This window comes from Dipodomys spectabilis, unplaced genomic scaffold (genome assembly GCF_019054845.1).
Source record: "Dipodomys spectabilis isolate Male_0828 unplaced genomic scaffold, ASM1905484v1 ptg000262l, whole genome shotgun sequence".
NCBI lineage: Eukaryota > Metazoa > Chordata > Mammalia > Rodentia > Heteromyidae > Dipodomys > Dipodomys spectabilis.
The window spans coordinates 5,433,684-5,441,404 of NW_024870939.1; the positions used below are offsets into that span (position 1 = coordinate 5,433,684).

The 7,721-nt window shown below is 34.9% G+C and overlaps 1 pseudogene; it reads left to right on the forward strand.

Moving 5' to 3' along the window:
- Positions 1-2,577, forward strand: part of LOC122125158 — a 123,668-nt pseudogene extending 121,091 nt beyond the window's left edge.
- The last annotated feature ends 5,144 nt before the right edge of the window (positions 2,578-7,721 follow it).

The following is a 7,721-nucleotide window of genomic DNA, read 5'->3' on the forward strand; positions in this document are numbered from 1 at the left end:
CTTTTAGTGATTTTTTAAAACTTATTGAAATCATTTTAGTTGATGAATGACATTACCTCAAATATGGAATTGACAGTATAATATAATATATACTATTTATGCTAAATAACATAGGACCAAATTAATTACAAATGGAAATATTTAGAAAAATGAAATCTATAAATTATAGGGAAAATAATGTATATATATATATATATATATATAGTTATATATATATAGTAGAAGAAAAGTTCTTAAGAGAACAATGTTGTTTATTTAAAAGAGTACTTCAAGTATGAGATAAAATGAAAGACACAATCACCAAAAATATATAGTGTATTTTTTTCATTTTCAATATAAATGCAAGAATCAGTATTTAAATTTGAAGAGATAAACTACAGATAACTTACCTATATTAAAATATACATTTAGCTTAGCTTTACCAATGACTAGATGTTGAAAACATTGAAGCAGTACTTTATTTCAGTGTTCAGCATAAAGTTATATATGACCAAGTTATTGTTTATATAGTAACTTAAAAAAAACTGAGGAGTCATGTGTTAGATATAAGTGGACTAATGCTGTATATTACCGCTCCTAGAAAGTAAGTTCATACAGAAATCCCTCACTTATATTGATGATATTTTCAATTATTTCAAGCTCCCGAAAGTAGGGAAGATTTGATAAAAATTTAAAAACTGACATTAATGAGAAATCATTTAACATGTACAGCTAAAGTATTATTGTTAAGTTTATATTAAATAATAAAGTACACTAAGAAATTTTAGAGAAAAGATACTATACATAATATATAACAAATAATAAATTTGTTTTAAGAGAACATTATTTCAAGTGTATACAAATGTATTAACTGAAATAGAGTAGATTCAGAGAGAATTCAAATAGTATAATTCCTTAGAAAGCAAAGTCGAAGTTCAGGGAAAAACAAAAACAAAAACAAAAAAGAACCCACCAGGAAGCAGGTCCTCAAAAGGTGTGGGGTGGTATCAAAGAATAAAAATGAGTGAATAAGTGAAGAGGAGAAGAGAAAGAGAATGCAGTCAAGAATCAAAAATATTTTCTACATAATTAAGAACAGTAAAGGAAGGAGTGGGTAGGGGAAAGATAGGTAAGAATGTTGAAAGGGGTAACATTGATCAAGATATATTGTATTCCTAAATTGCTTTGTAAAATGGGAACTAGTCTACACAACTACTTAAAACCATTAGTTATTAAAAACATTACTTCAATAGATTAGAAATTTAGTATTATTGGGAAGGCATGATACATTATTTTATTCTACTAAAAAAATGTTTTGTTTCTTATTAAGAAAATATACATTTACTTACAACTTCATAGAAAAAGAATGTACATAATAAAAAGTTAATAAAGTATAAAAATATGTCAAATAGCAAGAATTTTTAAGAGACAGAGAAATGACAGAGTTTTTAAGTTCTAGAAACACATTGAATATAAGTAAGTTAATAATAAATACAAAGGGGAAAAAAGATAATATTAAAGAAAATGTATGTCAAGAAAAAGAATACATCATTAGGAGAAAAGAGCATTATATTTCTATTTATAAATGCATATTTATGTATTCAGTTCATCTACACATATTCATATATTTATTTATATGTTTTTGCTTAATGGCAAAATGAAATTCTCAATAGATTAAAAACTCTTAAGTAAATACATGCAGACATAAAATTACTAAAATTTGCTTCTTCTTCTCCAAGAAAACACCAGCGGGAGGGCCCGGAGGTCACTGGGCCCGGGCTTGGGAGGCCATGGCGGCTTCCGTGGAGGCTTCCTTAGCGGCCTCGGGGGCCAAGGTCACGGCCGTGGTAGAAGCCGGCCCTGGGGCTCCCAAGGAAGAAGACAAGGAATGGATCCCCGTCACCAAACTGGGCCCTCTGGTTAAGGACATGAAGATCAAGTCTCTGGAGATCTACCTTTTCTCCCTGCCCATCAAGGAGTCTGAGATTGTCTAAGAAGTCTAAGACTTCTTCCTGGGGTGTCACTCAAAGATGAGGGGGTTGAAGATTATGCCCGTGCAGAAGCAAATTCGAGCTGGCCAGCGCACCAGGTTCAAGGCATTCGTAGCCATTGGCGACTACAATGGCCTGGTCTGGGGGTTAAGTGCACCAAGGAGGTGGCCACTGCCATTCGGGGGGCATCATCTTGGCCAAGCTCTCCATCGTCCCTGTGCGGCGAGGTTACTGGGGGAACAGGATTGGCAAGCCTCACACTGTCCCGTGCAAGGTGACAGGCTGCTGCGGTTCTGTGCTGGTGCACCTCATTCCTGCTCCGCAGAGGCAATGGGATTACGTCAGCTCCTGTGGCAAAGAAGCTGCTGCTGATGGCTGGTATCCATGACTGCTCTGCCTCAGCCAGGGGCTGTGCTGCTACCTTGGGCAACTTCGCCAAAGCCACCTTTGATGCCATCTCTAAGACCTATAGTACCTGACCCCTGACCTCTGGAAAGAGACCATATTCACCAAATCTCCTTATCAGGAATTCACTGCGCATCTTGTGAAAACCCACACCAGGATCTCGGTGCAGAGGACTCAAGCTTCAGCTGTGGCTACAACATAGAATTTTATACAAAAATAATAAAGTGAATCAAGCCTGTTTAAAAAAATACTAAAATTAAAAAAAATATGTTGGCCGAAGCTATTTGAGGGCTAAGATGTAATTCACTTCACACTGCTTACTCAACAATTGCAATATCCTGGGTTCAATATCCAGTACCAAGAAAGAAAAGGCAAAGTGAAAATGTAAAAATGAGCTATGTAAGGATGTTTTAAGGCTCTGATGACTCAAGTCAAGTGGGTGGATACACACACACACACACACACACACACACACACACTGATTACACACACAATATTAGAACAAAAATGTATGTATATTAGACAATTGACTGATGGAAAATATGTTCAAAATAATCAGGATATAATATCATTCATAACTAATTATCTATCTATCTACAGTGCTGGAATACTGTTGATTAACTATTTTATGGTAAAAAATGAAAGCATTTCCTTTACATATATATTTGAAAGAAAAATGAACTTTGAGAATTTATTAGATACCAAGATGCCTTGCTAATTTTTCTTCCCACATAATTATTAGAATCATTTAGTTGTACATGTAGGTTTTATTCTGAGATGTTCATAAATGCATACAATGTACCTTGATCAGACTCATCTCCTCTGTTACTTGCCCTCATCCCCCTTCTCCCGAATCCCACACCTATTTCAATAAGGTTATTTATTCTATTTTCACACTTGCAGGTATTTTGACTCACCTTCATTCTCTTCCCTTGTCCTTCCCACTTGCACCAAGTCCATTCCAGGGACAAGACACTCCTGTGATTCTATTTATTTAGCAGGTTGTGAATCTTTCATAAAATAGTATTTTCTTTAGCATATCTACCTAATTGTTGAAAGTGGCTGGGATTTCACCATGGTATCTCATACATTCATATAAGTATTTTAGATTCTTTAATTTTAAGTAGTAGACATCTAATTTAACTACCCTGTTATTCACTGAGCATGTGTTATCTCTTATGTAGACCATCAACTTGGAAACTGGTAAGATTTTTAAAAATAAATAAGTGATTAGGAGAATTTTTAAATTTTTAAAAATTATCTTTAAGTAGTAGTACAAATGAGGAGCTATTTAACAAAGCAACTTATGAACACAATGCATCTTTTTTCAGTTATCCCATTCCACATTGTTGCCCCACTTCAAACCACCTCTTCCCTTACTTTTCTAAATTTTGTGATATATACAATAAAGTATTGCCTTTGTCCTTCATTCCTTCACCCCTTCATTCATGTCCTCTACTCCTGATTACCTAAGTTAATAAAATAAACATTTCTTTGGAACAAATCACAGCAAGAGAAAATTGCAAATTACAAATAATTAAATATCATTGCCAGATAAAGAACCCTCCAAATTAAATGATGCCATATCTCAAGCAGCAGTATTTGACATCTACCAAGTTTTTCGTCCTACAACAACAATCCAGTACACATTCTTCTCAGCAGCCAATGAAACCTTCTCCAAAATAGACCATATCATATTTCATACAAGGAGTTTAAGCAAATACAAGAGAATCAACATAATACCCTGTATTCTATCCAACCACAGTGGAATCGAACTAGTTCTTAATAACAGAGCACATCATAGAAATTACTCAAATACATGGAAACTGAACAGCACACTTCTGAGTAACACCTGATTAAAGAAGAAATTAAAGTATAAATTACAAAGTTCCTACAATTCAATGAAAATAAATATATATCACAAAGAAAACTGTGGGACATGGCAATAGCAATTCTGAGGGCCAAATTTATTGTTTTCAGTGCACACATCAAAAAACACAGACAGACCAAGTAAATAATGCCATGTTGCAACTAAAACTGCTAGAAAAGCATGAAAAGATTGAACCTAAAGTTACTAGATGGAGTGAGATAATCAGATAAGAGCTGAAATTAACAAGATAGAGACTAAACAAACTAAATAAAATTAATAAAACAAAAAGCTGTTTTATTGAAAAAATAAATAAAATTGATCAATTTGGGATAGTTCATCTAGCAAGATTAACTAAAAAAAGAAGAGCAGAAACCCAAATCAATAAGATCAGGGATGCCTTGGTAAAAATTATAAAAATACCCAAGACACTCAAACAATTATAAAGAATTATTTCCAGAATCTATACTCACTAAGGGAGGAAAACGTAGCAGAAATGGATGAATTTTTTAGAGAAATACAAATTGATCAAGCTGAACCAAGAAGAAATAAATCAATTAACTAAGCCAATACTTTACAATGAGATAGAGGAAGCAATCAGAATTTCTCCAACAAAGAAAATCCCAGGACCAGTTGAATTCACTATGGAATTCTGTAAGACATTTAAAGAAGAGCTAAAACCCATACTCGTCAAACTTTTCTGAGACATAGAAACAGAGGGAGCTATCCCAAACTCATTCTTTGAAACCAATATCACACTCATCCCCAAAACCAGGTAAAGACACAGCAACAACAACAACAAAAAACCAAAACAGACAAATCTTCTTGATGAGCACAGAGGCAAAACTCCTCAATAAAATTTTAGCCAACAGACTCCAGAAACATATAAAAAAATCATACATTACAATTAAGTAGGCTTCACCTCAGAGATGCAGGGATGGTTTAAAATAAATGTAATCACATCTAATGTGATCAATAAGTGTAATCCATCATATCAACAATAGAAAAGTAAGGGAAGAGGTTTGAAGTGGGGTAAGAATGTAGAAGGGGATAACTGAAAAAAGATTATCTCCATAAACACAGAAAAGGCTTTTAATAAAATACAACTTTCATTCATGTTAAAAGCTCTGGAGATTCATTTTGCTTAACATCATTTTATACGGCAAAATGTACGCATCTTTTGACCTTTACAGCCTGTTCTAGACTTATACTAGTTATTGTAGATAAAAGAAACCATGGGACTTATGTTTCTTTGGGCCTGGATTACTTTACTTAGTATACTTTTTTCCAAGTCTTTTCATCTCCTAATAAATGGGGCAATGTCGTTCTTTCTGATGGAGGCATAGAATTCCATTGTGTATATATACCACATTTTCTTGATCCATTCATCTACTGAGGGGCATCTGGGTTAGTTCCATATCTTAGCTATGGTAAATAATGTTGCGATAAACATAGTTGTCCTAGTAGCTTTAGTATGGTTTTGTTTGTGATCACTGTGGAATTCCACAGTGGAATTGCTGGGTAATAGGGGAGTTCTATGTGGAGTCTTTTGAGGAACCTCCATACTATTTTCCAGAGTAGTTGAACAAATTTACATTCCCACCAACTATGCAGTAGGGTTCCCTTTTGAACACATCCCCTTTAGAAAGAACATTCCTTAAAATAATAAAAGCCATAGACAGACCAAAAGCCGATATTATACTTAATGGGGAAAAATTACAACCAATTCTCCTAAAATTCGGAAGAAGGCAAGAATGCCCACTCTTACCACTCCTCTTCAATATAGTTCTGGCATCCTTAGCCAGAGTAAATAGGCAAGAAAAAGACATTAGAGTGGCATGCATAGGGAAGGAAGAAGGTAAACTATCCCTTTTTGCAGATGACATGGTATTATACCTCAATGATCTAAAAAACTCCATCCCCAAACTCTTAGAATTTCTAAACAACTAAGGCAAAGTAACAGGATATAAAATTAACACACAAAAAGCAGTTGCCTTTCTGTAGATCAACAACAGACAAGCAGAAAGGAAAATAAAAGAAACAAAACCATTCACAATAACCTCAAAAAATTAGGAAATAATCTAAGCAAAGATGTAAAGGAACTATTTAATGAAAACCATAAAAACCTGAAAAAAGAAATCACAGAGGCCACCAGGAAATGGAAAATACCTTCCATGATCGTGGATAGACAGAAAATATAGTAAAAATGGCCATAGTGCCAAAACTGATATATAAATTCAATGCAATTCCCATTAAAATTCCAATGACATACTTTACTGAAATAAAGAAAACAGTCCAAAAGTTCTTATGGTACAACAGAAAACCTAAGTAGCCAAAGAAATTCTAAGCAAAACAAACAAACACAAACATAGGAGAGATCATGAAACCGAAACTTCAAACTCTACTATAGATCCATAATAAAAAATACAGTGTGGTATTGGCACAAAAACAGACCCAAAGACCAATGGAATATATTAAAAGATCCATAAATAAAACCACATGCTTACAATCAGCAGATATTTGACAAAGGATCCAAAGACATACAGCTGAAGAAACACAGCCTCTTCAACTACTGGTGCCGGGAAAACTGGGTGGCCACATGCAGAAAACCAAAAGTGGACCCCATCCTGTCACCATGCTCTAACATCAACTCAAAATGGATTAAAGACCTTAACATTAAACCTGAAACTACTGCAGGATAGAGTAGGAGAGACCCTTGAACTTATAGGCACAGCCAGGAACTTCCTGGGCAGAGTACCAGGGTCACAACAAATTGGAGAGACACTCGACAAACGGGATTACCCTTAAAAAGTTTCTGCACAACTAAAGACATAGCAACCAAACTAGAAAGACAGCCAACTAAAAAATATTTACTAGCAATATATCGGACAAGGGCCTAATATCCATTATATAGATGGAATTCAAACCTAACAAATCCAAACCTAACAAACCAGTTACTAAATGGGCAAGGGAACTAAAGAGAGACTTCTCAGAAGAAGAGATAAAAAATGGCAAAGAAACACAAAGAAATGTTCACTATCTCTGGCTGTATAGGAAATGCAAATACAAACAACCCTGAGATACCACCTTACCTCAGTAAGAATAGCCCACATCCTAAAGTCAGCCAAAGACAAATGCTTGAGGGGATGCAGAAAAAGAAGAACCCTATTACACTGCTGATGGAAATGTACTCTAAATCCACTTAGAGCAGTATGGAGGTACCTTACACATCTGAGGGAAGCTAGGAAGAGGACACAGAGTCAGAGGGAATCAGGAGAAAAAGTACAAAAGAGGGATCCCTCAGCTGCACTGGACATTGATGAAAACGAACTAAGCAACTTAAGGGCAACGATGGGAGGGAGGGAATGAGAGGGATAGAGGGAACAGCTGACACTAAGCAGAAGGAAAGAAATATACGTACCACCCAATGTGGAAGAAATAGCTGTATTGTCAAAGCTCATAGAATTCTCAAACTTTAT